Source organism: Zosterops lateralis (genome assembly GCF_965231275.1).
Source record: "Zosterops lateralis genome assembly, chromosome: 2".
NCBI classification, from domain to species: domain Eukaryota; kingdom Metazoa; phylum Chordata; class Aves; order Passeriformes; family Zosteropidae; genus Zosterops; species Zosterops lateralis.
Window position 1 is genome coordinate 32,062,027 of NC_139763.1, and position 15,752 is coordinate 32,077,778.

The window sequence follows — 15,752 nt, forward strand, 5'->3', positions numbered from 1 at the left end:
CTGCCATCTAAGTTGTCAGCATTACTTAGGATTCTTTAATTCAAGTAATAGACAGACTTCACCTAAGTTTATAAGACTTGAGACATATGCTCTAATTGAATCTTTTCTACAATATGTTTCTTTTGGCAAGAACAGATTATCCAAGAATACATGTTCCTGTTAGTTTGACCCAGTCTATATTTTAGTGAAACTATCCTTTCCAAGAAGGATCAGTAAGAACTGTATTTCTACTAGAAATACTAGTGGCTGTGGTAGCAGTGCTAGAGACACAGACATCCAGCATGAGCTGTGGATTTACAGCTTCACTTGATCTAGAGATGGATATGGAAAAAAGCCTTGTTAATTCTATATCAGGTTCTCCCTTTTTGATTGCTGTGCCATGGTATTTTGAAATGTTCTGTACTTAATATATGAATGGCAGGTTACAGTTCTGTGTTCCCAAGAGGCTTTCAGGCTGGAAGCATCAATCTTTTATGACCAGAAGATTATATGCTCAGTGAAAAGAAAAGACAGCAAAATGCAGTCAATCAAGAGGGATTTCAGGAACAGCAGAATTTCAGGTGACACATAGCATGCTATTTTACTGTTTTTAATGGAGAGCTCCCCTTGGCATGCCTTTTGTAATTCCACTGTTCCTGGAGCTGTAGTCTTTGTGGTTTTCTCAGTGATAACCCTAAGGGTAACCCGAACCCTAAATGGAGCAGTAAATGCAGCCTTTTGCTGCGGCCAAGGTTCCCAGCACATGGGTGGTGCCAAGGAAAATGGTGTGGAGGGAGCAATGTTTTGGCAGTGCTGTGCTCCCTTTGGCTGGGTACTTTCCAGCTGAGACCTGCTGCTGACATTTATAAATTAGAGCTTGTGATAGAGTTAGGATAATTTCACCTGTGAGATCTGAGGATTGGAGGAACCAAGAAGTGCTGAAAATCCGTTTATTTTTTTGCCTTTTTTGTTTATTGTTTAGCATCCCAGTTAGAGAGCCCTTGAAGACACATTCCTCTAGGGAGGGTAATGTTGTGCAGCTCTGGGAGGAGAGCTTGAGAATAAAAAAAAAAAGAAAATATAAGTGTTACTGCTATAAGTAGAAGGAAAAGGTGTTACTTCTGTAAGTAGAAGGAAAAGGACATTTTTTTTTTCAATGGCTTCTTTTTCCTCATTGCTGCAGTTATGATTCCACATTGGGATTAGACTAGAATTTGGATCAGTTGAAACAGGGAAGTTGTGAAGGTGGCACGAGATATATACCTGAACAGAAAAGGTATTTGCAGAGCACAAGTTAAGAGGTACAACCATGCCTGTGAAAGTTTGGCAGGATTTTATTTGACTTCTAGGCACACAGACTTTAAAATACCGTGACGTTAGTTTATAGAGAATATAGGGAAAATATAATTTATCTGTCATTTTGATGATACTGCTGGGAAGGAGATAATGGAAGACACTCTAGAATTGTGATTAAAAAACAAAAGAACATAAAGAACTGCAAGAAGGAAGACGTGAAAAAGAAAAAAAAAATCACCAAAACAACCCTCTAAAAAAGATTAAAAAAAGAAAGGAAGGGGAACTACAAACTCTGAGGGAATTTTGGTACTAGTGAATTAACAGAATTAGCGGTAAGAAGGTGAAAGTACGCAAAAGTTTAGAAGTTGGGAGATTTGCATTTTTCAGAAAGAAAATGAAAGGAGCAGCAGCCCTCTGCACAATAAATTTCAAAAATACTGAAATAATGTTTTAAAAGAGTACCTTCAAGGTACTGTGTGAATTAGAAGGTCCAGTACAGAGGCTGAGTAGAATTTTTAAGTGATAAGAATTTGCTCTACTTTAAAATACAGCATGCTAAAGTATAAAAGGAAGGAAGAAAACTTAGAAGTGAACCTTGAGGTTCCCATGCTGACTACTATAGATACCTAAATTAAACCTTTAATTGTAGCTGATGCATATAAAAATAATTTCAGTTTACATGGTTATCCAAAAATATTCTCAGCTACTTTAATTCTAGTGACGATGATTACTAATATGAAAACTTTATTAATGGCTACCCTGTGGGTAGAAAGAAGTATGCAAATGTAATTAATTTCCAGAGAGGAAGAAAGATGATTTAAAAATAAAACCATGATTGATAGTTGACTATGGCTTCAACAAGACATTGACACCAAGGAAATGGTTTGTTATATTGTCAGTAACTCTGTATTCTGGATCTCATCTTTCCTGTTTCCATCAGCTGCAAGATACTTACCACTTTCTACTCTTTTGGTCTAAATGAACAGCTTTTTACTTCTGACAGGGTGCTTGGTTAGGCTGCTTGTCAAGGTGAAACACTTGGTGACTGGAAGTTTGTATTGGAGCTGGAAGTTTGATGCATTACTAAAATGTTGGCTTGTAATCCTTCCTCTCAGGTAGCTCTGAGTACCATGGCATATGGGATATAAATGTGGGGTTTTGTTTCCTACTGAACCAAAGGTAAATAACATCCCACAAGGAACAAACAATTCCATCCTCCTGGAGTCTAGGCAGCATGAGAGATGTCAGCCTCTGTCTAGTCAGCCTCTGTCTAGTCAGCCTCTGTCTCTGAAGAGCTGCTTCCTGACCTTCCCAAAGGCTAAGCCTTCCCAAGCTGTCATGTGGGAGTCAGTCCCCTTCCCCATCCTATCTCCTGCCTCCCTGTTTGCCTTTGAACAGCTGTTGTACCCTTTTACAAGGTGAATGGGTGTGTGTGTAGGAGGGGTTTGGTTAACAGTGTTTGAATGCATTGTGCAGGTGGGTAACTTAGAGAAAAGCTTTTTTTTATTTTTTTGTTTGCTTTGTTTAGTGGAGATACTTTGTAATAGTCTTGCGTTTATCTGAGATTATTGTTTGCTGACGAGAGTGGAATGATAAAATGGTGCAGGATATATTTGTGCTCTCCTGTTATACTGTGTGTAGCTAGAAATAATCTGGGTGTATACCCGGTTTTCTCCTAAATGATGTGTTGCACACAGCTGAGAGCAGGCGCTGTGAGTAAGGTAGTGGGAGGGTAGGTTGAAAGGAAGGTTGAAAAGGAAGATAAAGCTACATGTTTCCTTGTTATCATAGTATAGTTTTGTTGGGTTGTTTTACATGTTTTTGGGAATTCATTTGAATATTCTTTAATAAGATTTAGTGAAGTTTTCTGGGAGAAAAAGCAACTGCACCTCTATGTGTATATAGAATGTGCTTGTATTTACCAAAATACCAGCACATTTGATAACTCTTCTCTTTTTCTGGCAGCCCAGCTAAAGCCGTTTTCCATGCTGCCTTTCAGGCATGTCCTGCTCTTTTCTGTCTGATTTTTACACAAAGAAACTCTACCATATGCTGTTCAGACCTGGTATTCTGTGTCTGTGTGCTTCAAAAATGTCTCTTCCCAGAGACCTCCTGTCACATTCACATTTGAAAGTGATATTTTTGTACTGATGAGTGTGTATGACATTGCATTTATCAGATACTGAATTCCTCTGCAACACTCAGCATTGGGTGCTAGCAGGGGTGGAAATAAAGGCAGAGTTTAGGCTCCAGAGGGATGTTCCTGGCAGTAATGATCAGTGTGGAAATCCTTGAAATGACAGACATAATAAGTAAACTTGGTAAAATGAGTGGTGAGGAAGCAGTCCCCTCTCTGAACAGGAGGGACATTAACCTGGAGTGGGAGCTCTGTGATGTCCCATGAAGATGATTTTTACTTGTGTGATGAGTGGGACATGCAACACATTGGAAGGCTTTGGAAATATGATACTGTCATTTGTTTGCCTTGTCAGGCTGACTGACCTATTTTTCCTCTGGAAAGGATTTGCTAACAACTGTGTGAAAATCCTACAAATGAAGGCATAGCCCCATGTAGCAGCAGTAGTTTACCTGTTGGAACTGGAATTTCTCTCTTATATCTGCTTGAATCTGAAATCTCTTGCCGTTTGACCTCCAGGCTTTAACTAAATTTCGATATTCAGAGCACTAGATGTTGACTTTCAGATGGAAGTGGAGACAAGTTCTCTCCTAAAGAGTCACAGAAAATCTGCTGCTGTCTGCACCTTCACTTTGCTGATAACACAGCTTTTAATATCGTGCTCTTAATTAACTTGATACCCTGTTTCCATTTCTTGGTGCCAGAAGAATGCTTGAAGCAAAGTGGATTTGCTCCTGTCATTGGAGAACTGATTTCAGGCAAAGTTAAAAGGAAAGAGGAGGTGTGGAGGAGGAACATGGTTGCAATTTGATAACGTATTTAAATAATTATTGTTAGAAGGTGTTTTGTATCAAAATCAGTTTTCTTCTATATTTTTATAGAAGTCTTAGTTTTTAATTTGTTGCTAATGTAAAATGCAACATTTGAGATGGCATTGCACAGAGTGTCTATTTTTAGTGCTGGAGTTTTATTCTCTCAGGAACAGGGTATTTGCTTAATTATACCCTCTTGGATATTATCTTCTTTTTTCCCACCATTTTTTTTTCACCCATAGTTCAAATGACTGGCTGAATATCTGTTCTTTGGATGTATCAGCATGAAATTTTGCAGATGACCACCTGTCTTAATACACGTGAAGCTGTGATCACAGTTTTCTAAACAGTGCCAGAGATGCTGAATTATGTTTGCAGTATTGCCAAATCACTTTAATCAGTCTTGACTGAAAAAAAAGATGGCATAAATCCCAGATTACTAATGTGCTTCTGTGAGTCATTAGCAGTGGTTATCTAGATGTGATTGCAAAAGATAGTTTTTACCAACACAAATGGGCCAGGGCAGGCTAATAAAGGAGCTGCTATGGTATAGCTTAGGTAGAGCCATTTTTATGTTTTTGGACATGTAGAAGAAGAAATTTCTCATGTATTTTGCTCAACATAGTACTTCATAGCTGGGATCTGAATTACCATGCTATGATATCTATTATCAGACATGACAATAATGTCTGGTGTGTACAGTGATTATTTCTGCATAAAGTAAATATACATCCTGTACTCTGGCTTTGGGAAAATTCTGTATTTCTGTGTGTTTTTATTTTGGTGTGCTGTAAAACTCTGGGTTTCATTTCAGATGGTAAATTTGCTCAGATTTTTCTTTTCCCTAGACAATTCTAAATGTAATTAATGTATTGCACTGTGTGATGTGATATTTTTCTTTCTTTCTTTCAACTATCATCCCTTTTTAAGTAAAGAAAACAAATCCCACAAAACTAATTTCGTATTTTTGGATTCCCACATCTATTTGTGGCAACTTGCATCGTGGGGGAAAAATGCAGCACGACTCACAGGAGGGTGACATAAAAGGCTAAATGTGGCTGTTGACTGCTGAGAGTTCCAGTCCTTTTAGAATATCCCAAGAAACAGTATAAGCGGAAACTTCACAAATAGTTCTTCAGGTTTTGGGGTGGATTTGTTCATGTTTTGGTACAAGTCACCGCCTAGTTGTGACTTGTTTAGAATCTACAGGCTTTGCTTTCCTTTGTTGTCACTGGGCTTGTCCAAGGAATTGCTGATAGAAGGGGTGAGTGGCCAGGGAGATTCTTCATCTTCTTCATCATCTTCACAGAGAGATGTGAAGTGTAATGCAGTTGCTGATTGTTATGGTGCAAGCAATAATGATGCTGCTTTGGAAAAAAGTATGTGTTCTTTCCCAGGCAGGGTGAATGTAGGCTTTATTAGTGCTTGAGAATTTTAAATCAGTGCTTTCTTATTGCTCAAGGAAAACAAAGTCTAAAAATGGAAACAGCTCATGGTGGTAAATTTTGCTGGACAGAGTTGTTGCTACCCTTGAATTTGGCTTTTCATTTCATTGAAACAGAAATAGTAGCTGTCTCTTATATAGTGTTATTCAGGAGCTCTCCAAAAACAATGCAAAGGCCAATCAAAATATTATGGAATATTTTTTTCTTTTTGATATATTGGCCACTTTCAATTTGACCTAATAATGATAGATTTACTTAAGATAAAATTATTTGAATGTTTTTTTTTTTTTTGGCTATGGGCACAGAGACATAGGTGAGACAACTGTAGATGGTTTTCTGCTCAGGAAAAGGTGTTTGTCTACATATCTGTAGATGAAAAATATTTGCAAATATACAAACTTACATATGCATATCAATTCCATATACACAGAAACTCTTAAATTTGGCAGTACAGGGTGTGTATTCAGCTAACTGTGGTCAACTGAAGCTTTTGTCGGTAACAGAAGATAGGATGAAAAGATGTAATATTTTTCTGAGGTTGAGGGGGTTTCCCTAAAAAAAAAAAATTCAAGTTCTGTTCTGTTGTAGGAGCATAAATAGGTTGCAGTGTGCAAATGGAGTTCATGATGATAAGTACACAGAGAACTAAGACTACACAAACCCATCGTCTCTGCTTATGATACCTGCCAGGACTCCAGCTGAGGGAGTCATTGTTCTTGGCAGTTGGTGTCATTAAAAACTGTGAAAGCCAAACACTAAATTGGTCAGAACAGACCTTTTACATTCTGGCTATTTTCCTCTTTATGGTCCAACTTTCTCTTCCTCTGACATCAGTGAGTGTTGGATCAAACCTTTACTTCTGTGGAAGTTGTGCAGACTGGAGATAGACTATAGAATCATAGAAAGAAAAAAAAAAATCTGTACATTTTTGTAGTAGGAGAAATAGGACTAGTTGACACAAGGAAAGGTAATAAGCAATATACAGAAACCAGAAATAATACTAGAACTAATAGCTCTATTAATTTTAGATTAAAAAAGTAATTCCTTTTGAATGAATGGTGTCATGTTCTGGTTCATCAACAAAACATGAAAGGTTTAGCTCTTACAGGTCAGGTGCCAGTTCAGGTGGCTGCCTGTTGCTTCTTTGAGGAACAGAAAAGCACATCTTTAACTGTTATCTCCTTTCTACTTTGCAAACTTTTGGAACTGAGAAATGATTAATTATGTAATTACACATAGTTTAAGCAAAGTTAAGTGTTTTCTAGGTAACTGTTGGAAATGAGCTGAAACAGGATGTGCTTATTTGCATCAGCAGTAGTGTTTTTGTCAGGGCTTTTGTAAGTGCACTTGTATTTGTCTGAGTTTCAGCCCAGTTCTCTGAACGCTGAGAGACATGAGCCTGCTGTTGGAAGCAGGATGGGAGTGAAGGGCTGGCTCAGATTGTTTTTTCTGCATGTTTTACTCGTATAATTAACACCATTCTGGCTTGAAGTGACTTGCTGGGGCCTCGACAGGTAGATGTGCTAGAATGTCCTGTAGCAAAGAGGTGAAAAATTATATGATCTACTAGTTCATTCTGCTGAAGGGTTGTGGGGATAACAGGTGTGAGCCAGAGGCAAGATGAGGTCTAAAGCACCAACAGATTTCATCTGGGACTTGGGGATTGTTGTTTGAAGGCAACAGATTTAGTCAGAGGAACCTGAGGTCTCTGCAAAGTTAAATACTTGCATTTTCGTAGTGCTTCTAATTGTACCACTAGAATGGTTTTCTGTATTAAGCATGAAAAAAGAAAACAGTTACTAAGAAGAATTTCTCAAGTGGTTTACATTTTAGACTAGATGTTTTGCTGTCACTTTCACTTATACTTGTCAAAACCCCCCAGAAACGTGGATCACAGATATGTTAGGTTTTGCTGATCTCTCCTTTGGATGTGCTTATGTCCCCCCAGATTCCCTGACTTGTTTTATTCACTGCCAGATGGATTACTTCAGCCCTACACAAAGTAAAGCAATTCAGAGTTACATATAGTTATTGATCAGTGCTTCCTAGCAGTTTTAGTTCTAAGGGGGACAGGTTTGCACAGAACATCTGAGACACTCATGACTGATAATGTGTGTTGGCTTTCTGCTCTTCCTGTGCTCAGAGACACAAAACTCATGCCTTGGAAAGCTGACTTCTTCCTGTTTGTCACCCAATCCTACATATTGAAAACAGCTTGAAGTCAAGCCTTGGTGTCTTTCTTGTGCTGAGTAAGTTGTACTGGCATTGGTGAAGTTACTTGCAGAACAGGAAGTTATCTGACTGGAGTCAGTGTTTTCACTAACTTCTGTTAAAGAAATTATCTATAACCATAGGGAAAACTACTTTGTCTTGGAGCATTTGTTTTTAAAAACAAATTGAAAGGAGTTACTAGAGAGAGAAGGGGAGGTAACTTTGCTGCTTTGCTTGTGGATATATGGCTACAGAGGCATAGGGCAGGCATAATTGAGTAGGGAGTACCCTATAAGGCAGCAATGGAGAGAAGATGCCTTTGTCTTTTTAGAGGGAAGTCTCACCTTGGTGCTGTTATTTTGAGAAAAAGTACTGTCCATATGGAGGGACAGAGTTTTTTCAGCCTTTTTTTTTTTTTTTTTTTTTTTTTTTTTTTTTTTTTTTTTTTTGTGCCAACATGCATCCTTCTTTTTGCTACTTGAACCTGATCTAAATATTTCTGTAGTATTTCAGTCCCAATGACTGTAATTGGGTGCAGCTACCTTGCTGCCAGTGGTCAAAACTCACTATTCAAGCTAGTTGTAAACATTGATGAGGTTTCAAATAATTTTTGAAGTGGAAGTCTTTCTAGTAGTGTTCTTCCACTTGAACTTTTGTAGTTCAAGTCTTCAAAGTTCCCTCTGCTAAAATACAAAAGAGCAGAGATTTACAGTGATGGTTACTTAATTTTAAGAGGCAGATCTGAGACTTTGCCTAGTCTTGCAATGTTAGCAATTGGGCATTTGAGGAAAACATTGAATATCATAGAATTTATAATTCCTGATACATGATATACATCCACAGGTGCTTTAAAACTTTTGACTGCCCCAGCCTTGGGCAACATAATAAATACCTTATGCTTCCTGCATTAGTTTCATCTTAAGGTGTTTTTCTGCCTTAATTTTCTTTGCAAAACATGCCTTTCCTTGGTTTGAACTCCAAGGAGCATTGACCTAGATGTGAATGAGTGTGTGCAGTAAGATGGGTTGGCCTGTACCTCCCTACTGTTCTTTTAAAGTATTTGCTGAACTTATCCTGAAGAGATTCAAATTTTATTGTCTGTGTAGGTTCATGTTCAAAGTGACATTTTTTGAGAAATATATTAAAGGATTTCTCATCAATACAAGAGTTACTTCTTTGGTACAAATTTTGTATTGCTTAAAAGAATGCCAGGAGAAAACTGTTCCCTGCTTTAGCTTTTAAAAATTACACCTGTCTATAGGGATATTTTTCAAAGAGATTATTTGCTCAAGATGATTTTGTGGTATCATAGTTTTAATAATTTGAAGGGTGACAAAGCAGAGAGACTTGAGGAAATAGACAAAATTACTACAAAAACTAGCTGACTAATTTTGTGTTTTCACCTGCAAAGAGAGGTAAGTGCTTGATTGTGGTGCATGTGTGCATAAGTGTTGACATTACCTTTAATTAGCCCCAAGTGTAGAAGTCTCATCCTTTAATACCCATGGCAATTGTATAGTGCAAAAATAGATTATATTTGTTTGTTCAAACAGGCAACAAGATAAAAAATACCTAGGAGATGCATTTTTTTTTTTTTATGTTTAACTGGGTAATCTCTGTCTAAAATAAGACCTGACAGTCTAATTACTTATCTTAAAAATAATTTTGTCTTTTTTTTTTCTTTTTTGTTCTTATTAGAGTGTTAGCTCTCAGGCTTGAAAGACTGAGGGAGGAGAAAAAGGACAAATAGTAATTTCCTGAATTGTCTCATTTTTGTGCTTGCAGATGACACTAGAGCCCATCATCTATCACTCTGGGCCTTGGTAACAGTTTAGAGATTAGCTTGGAGACATGCTGCTCTGCACCAGCTGCTCTTACTGCTCTCCCAAATTGAATACTAAGGATGCTATCCCCCATGTTTTGCTGGGATTAATTTTATGCAGTTTTGAAAAACTAGGGTTGGTCTGCTTTGGTACACAAATTGGGGAGTGTTGAGTGTTATGTGAGCTAAAGACAGTTTTTCATTCTGCTGGTGCTGTTATTCTCCGCAGTGCTGCATTTAAGCCAGATTTGTCTTGTACTTCAGCTGTTAATGTCTTCAGTTTTTAGAAACTAGGCTGATACTGGAGTACAGTAGTACTGCCCTCCATGTATCTACCTTTTTCACACCTTCCTTCAGTGTTCTTTGTACTTAGAGACAACTGATGAGTAGCAGATTTTGAAGGATAAAAGATGACTAGCCTCCACAACTTTCAAGATGTAAAAAAGCAATCCTGTTAGTTACCCTTTCCTCCTGTATTTGACATCCAGCCCTTCAAGAGGACCCTGTATTAACTAGCTGCTCAAAGTACAAAAACTAGTTTGTGGACTTAAAGAGGACAATAAAAGGTAACGGCTACAGGCAGCTTTGTTATAGATTTCAGGGTGTTGATAACAGAGTATCATAGAAAGGTTAAACTTGCAGTACCATTTTTCCTTTTTCGGTATGACTTATGCAGAGGCCACAGTACTTTTCCAGGCCTGAGGCCCACACAGTAGAATATCCTGTGGAGGCTCTGCACAGCAGTTCTTCTAGAGTTACTGATATTTTTCTTCTTGTTGACTTTTTTGTTGGTACCATGCAATTCGGAAAAACGGCGCTAGTGCTAATCTACAAAGTGACAGTTCGGAGGAATCCGTGCTGGCAATGAAGAAGTATTTCTGTCGTGAGCCAAAAGGCCAGGAGTTTCAGGGATGGGTGGTCCAAAACAGCATCCAAGCTCAGCCTGTCATGTGTTTTGTGTAACTGTGCTCCAGCATGCTCAGAAATCCCGGAGGACTCGCATAACTCCATATTGCAGCTTCAGGAGCCAAATCTTTGAGGATTGCTTAATGCCCAGCCAGGAGTTTCTGATTGAAGCACTGCAAACTTGCATGGTATTGCTTTCCCTTTATTCGATATTATTGCCCTTACTGCATTAAAGAGGCTAAGCAGACCTTAAATACTTCATGTGAATTAGCACTTGCTTTGATGTAAGAAGTTGTTGCCTCATGGTAAATGGTTAGTCCCCTTGAACAAGGAAGGGAGTGACTTTTGAAGCCTCTGACTAAATAAAGTTTTGTTTGTTTAGTGTCTCACTTGGTTTCCAGACAGTCAGACTCAAACTTTCAGGGAGTGATGTGTTCTTTGGAAAATGCAATTGGACCTTTTTCCAGACTGAGACCTATGGAGCTCTTTATGGCACTTCAGACAGCTGTGTTGGTGGAAGAGACTTTGCTGCTGTCAGGGAGCATAGTTAACTACAGCAAAGTTTTGTGTATGGCCTTAAAACTCTTCTGCCTAAATTCAAATCTAGAGACAGACCTGAAAAAGTTTGTGTCTTTTTCCACAGAGAATTAGCAAACATTCTTTTTGTTTCCAAATAATACTTCTGTGAAGCTTTCCTGATGATCCCTTCCCAGGTCCTTTTGTCTCCTCTCTCCCCGTTTACTGTCACAGCTCCCCCAAGCATTTCTCTTTGTTCTGAGCAGCCTGTCAATCAGTCGGCTCACTCTTGCCTGGGGAAACGTGTGCCTTTCTCTGCCTGAGTTCCTCCTGTCCTGAATCCACCTCTTTGCATCTTTCTCCATCAGAGTTAACTGAGCTGTTTTTCTTGCCCTGCCACACTTTCCCCTAAGATGACTTGCTGTGCACTTTTGCCATCACTTCTCCATTTCCTGCTCTCTAAACCAGTTTGCCCCATTAGTGAGTCACCACAGTGTTGCATTCTTCTCTCCTTTCAGGACCATATGCTAAGAACTGCTCTCAGGTTGCTGTGTTAACTGGAACTTGTATCCTGTTGGTGGTAACATTGATCTTTGCCTTGCTGAGAGTCTTGATTCCCCTGCTCTGACATTTCCTTGTTTTTTATATTATCATGTAAAAAAATCTCATCAGAGATTCTTCCCAGCTATGTTCTATTTTGAGCTCTGCTCTACTAAATAGCTATTTGACTTAAGCCACTGCAGCATTTCTGTAGAACGTCTGCGGAATTTTTTATTTCTTGGTAGGTCTGATTGGGGCATATTAGCACCAGGCAGACTTCATCCCCTCTGTGGTTTTAGAGGGAAGCAATTGCCTTTATAGAGGTGATTCCTGACAGAATCTGAGTTAGCAACATAGTTCCTGCTTAGCTTAGGTGCTCTGAATTGCACTCTGCCTGTCTTCTTGCTGAGCAAGTAGAAAATACAGTGCATTTTCTGACTCTCCTGGACGTTCTTGCTAATGTAGCCTATTCATCCTCCTCATTGCGTATAAGGAGTAGCATGAATTGTAGTAATTTTCAACCTATTGAAGTGATGAGAGGTGAAGCAGAATTTTAAGGCATGACTTTATAGCTTCTGTACTTAAATGTTCCTTTATTCCTGTTTAGCAGGCCTCATCTGTAGGAGGAATAAATAAATTTGTTTCTTTAATGAAGTATTTTAAGTTCTCACTTTTTCTTTTCTTCTTTTTTTTTCCTTAATGGGACATTTGTCAATGAAAAAAATAACTCTATTTCATCTTTTTAGTACCTAAATTACAGGAGTTTGCACATTGGAGTAATGGTCCTGAAAAGGCTTTTCTTGAAAGCAAATAAACTAAAACATTACAAGTAGGAAACCAAAAATATGTTTCTTTCCTGTGTGGAATTCTTTTCTCTGCGAGTAAAAAATTATTTCTTTTTCGCTTTCTTATATATGTGCTGATTACTATCAGTTTCATGCAGAGTTTGCTACTATCTGAAAAAAGGCTCAGGCCTGTCTTAATTATATCTTTTAAACCTGCAATCATTTGGTTTTTGTGAGGAGGAGCTTGGGGGAAGGGAGCAGGTAAAAGAAATATGCCCCATGTTTTTGTAGAAGAAAAAGACTTGTGTTGACTACCTATTATAGTCTATAAAAATAAATTTTTAGCTTATTTATGTGAAGCTGACAAAGCATCAAATCCTTTTGAAAGAGTGTTTAGCAGTATTTGTGTGGTTTCAGCCTATTATATGAATTCCTAAAAAAGGCACATTATTTAGAAACTCTGCCCAAAACAGGTACTGCTTAAATCTTACCCTATTTTAAACCCACAGTAAAAAAAAGATGCCCATACTTACGAAACTGGTTTAATGTGAGGTTAGCTTTTATTTGTCTTTCATTTTAATGTTTCTGTTTCTTTTTCTATCTTAACTACAGCTGTAGCACAATAACTGCCTGTGTATTTTAAGAGTCCTTCTGCAGTTATGGGTGTGGATCATAGTTTCATGCTCTGTGTTCTTCCTCTTTGCTCAGCTTGCTGTCTCTGTTCATTATTCATACAATCAGCAGATGTTAATGTACTGTAGTCTATTTCAGAAGGCCTTGCATGGAGGGTCACTAGAATTGTTTTTCCCAAGAGAAATTAACAGAGAATTAGTGCTATTTTGGAATATAGCAATTGATGAAGTATTTTCGTACTATCTGCCTTTGTGGCTCTTGCTGACTTGTACTGGTGGTTTTGTGTTTATAGCCACAAGTCTGTTAGTCTTCTTTGTCTTTAAAATTATTTAACAAGTTTTTGAAACCCTCAACTTGCAAAAGTGAATGTAGTTTTGAATGCACCTTTCTAGGAATGTGACTGTCATTTATTAAATAGTTCTTTGAAGCACTCTGCATTGACTAGAGTCAACCTCACAAGATTTGGATGGGAGATAAATGGATATCTTCCTTCCAAAACGAAGTATTATCCCAGAATTACTTAATAATACCCTAAATAAAGCTTGTCCAATATTAAATGCACTAATTAGAAGTTAAGATTCTGTTCCCAAGACTCTTTGCATAATGTCAGGCAAGCAATGAATAAAATCATTACCAGCTCACTTAGGTGGGCCTTAGAAACTTGTGCCTCTGAGCCTCAGACTCAGTCTGCTTCATTCTCCCATTTGAAAAAAAAACCAAAACAAGACACAGCCATCCAGTGCCACCACACCTTTGCCCCTGAAAAACGTAAAATGAGCTGGAGGAAGAAGGAAAGCAAGTCTTCCTCTGGTTTGGGTTAAAAGCTGTGAGGTAATCTAGAGAACACGTAGTGGGGATAATGTTGCTTCATCTCCAGGTACATGCTTTTTCTCTATCCTCAATTGTCTCAGATGCAAAATGCGTGCCAACAGGCCTGTCCTTTTCACCAAACTAATCTCTGTGTGAAGGAAGCCTTGGTTCTGTGGCCAGGCTGGAAAGGACAGCTGTAGCTCCAGGGGTGCAGAGTGGCAGGACCTATGGGCTGTGACCATCATCAGGCAGGTGCAGGAACAGCCATTAATTCCAAAGAGCTGAAGTGTATCACAGAATTAGAAGAAGGTGGAAATGGGAGAGAGCAAGTTGATAGAAAATACTTGGTTTACTGTCTTTTTAATATAAAAAGATGATGCCAGTAATCTTACCAGTTTAGATTGGTGCAGTTTAACTATAAACAAAAGGTTTTGTGTTAACATAAAATTCAAGGACTCAAAAGTCTTTTCCCAAAACACTGTATGATGCAAACATCTGTAATCTCTGGTCTCACCTTAGTCACCAAGCCATCCCATGCCAGAGACCTTTTACTCTACTAGACAGTGAAAATAATCTAAATATACAGCAATATATTAATGCATGCTTATGGATTATACATAAACAAGTGAAACTCATTGAAAAGAAAAACAGAAACCCATCACAGCACTGATATATCACCTGCTCTTCCAACAGATACATGGAAAAAGATGTCCTGACTGGCGGGTCTCTTTGGAGTCTGTATTTTTAGGTACCTGCCAGAAAAGCAAATGATTTATTTAATAAGGAGATTCTGAATCTATTCTTTTCTAAATCATTATTACTTGCCTACTTTTACCATCTCTGTAGATTTGCTGGTTTGGAGTTGACTGTTCTTAGAAAAAGACATGTAGCCTTTGACATAAAGATTTTTTGAAATCCCATTGGGAACAGCATAGTGCTACTTTTAGTGAGCTTTTTCTGTGACCTAATTTTAGGAAAAATCCCAAATGATCTCAAATCAATTAAGTTCTGAATGTCAAAATTTAGATTAATCATGAAAGAAACATTTCCATTATCAACACTTTTAATAAGCTTTTCCACCTTGGGCTCCCCGCTGGATGTGCAACTCAGCGTGTATGGTACTGTAGTCTTTGAGTGGTGCCATTGATTATTTGGTGGCATTAATCTGGAGAATAATTTCCAGTGTACCACAAATGCATAATGACTTAAAAAATGTGAACTTGCAGATAACTCTTTATGATTGGATTGTTTTCTAATGTTTCTACTAATTCCTTCTTTTGAAAGAAGAAAAAGAATTTTGAGAGAGGAGAAAAATGGTTTAACCCTGTGGCCTTTAATTTAATTTTTTTTTAGCTGATCAACTTAACATTAGGAGACCCTCTTAGCATTTTGTGAAGTGCTGTATTACACTGTACTAAGAGCAGGGGGGTTTTTTGTGGGTTTGTTTTTTGTTTGTTTGGTTGGGGTTTTTTTCCCCATGATGGAGGCGAAGAATGCCAAAAATAGCAATAAGAGAATGAGGCCTGTAAACATGTCTAGATAGGCAGTTACTTTTCTTGGCCTTACTAATTAGGAACCTATGAAAAGATGATTTCCCTGGAAATAGGGACTGCTTAACTTCCAAAGGGCTACAGATGAGTTGGGAGGACAAGAAAAGGCATTAGAAATCTGTGGTGCAACCACAGAAATCTCACATTACAGTTGCTCTTTCATTGTGGAAATGAGAAGTAAATTTTATAACAAATGCTGCAGGAATAGTCATCAAAAATGTCCAGCTTTGCATTCAGTCTTACATGGTTTTGATTTGTTTTCCCCAGTGCAGCAGATGTACTGGGAAAACAAAAAGTCTTTGCATCCGCT

General features: G+C 38.1%; 1 protein-coding gene across 10 annotated transcripts in view; it reads left to right on the plus strand.

Moving 5' to 3' along the window:
• INPP4A (inositol polyphosphate-4-phosphatase type I A) overlaps positions 1-15,752 on the plus strand; it is a 113,406-nt gene that overhangs the window by 7,725 nt on the left and 89,929 nt on the right. The gene's annotated exons all lie outside the window — the stretch shown is intronic.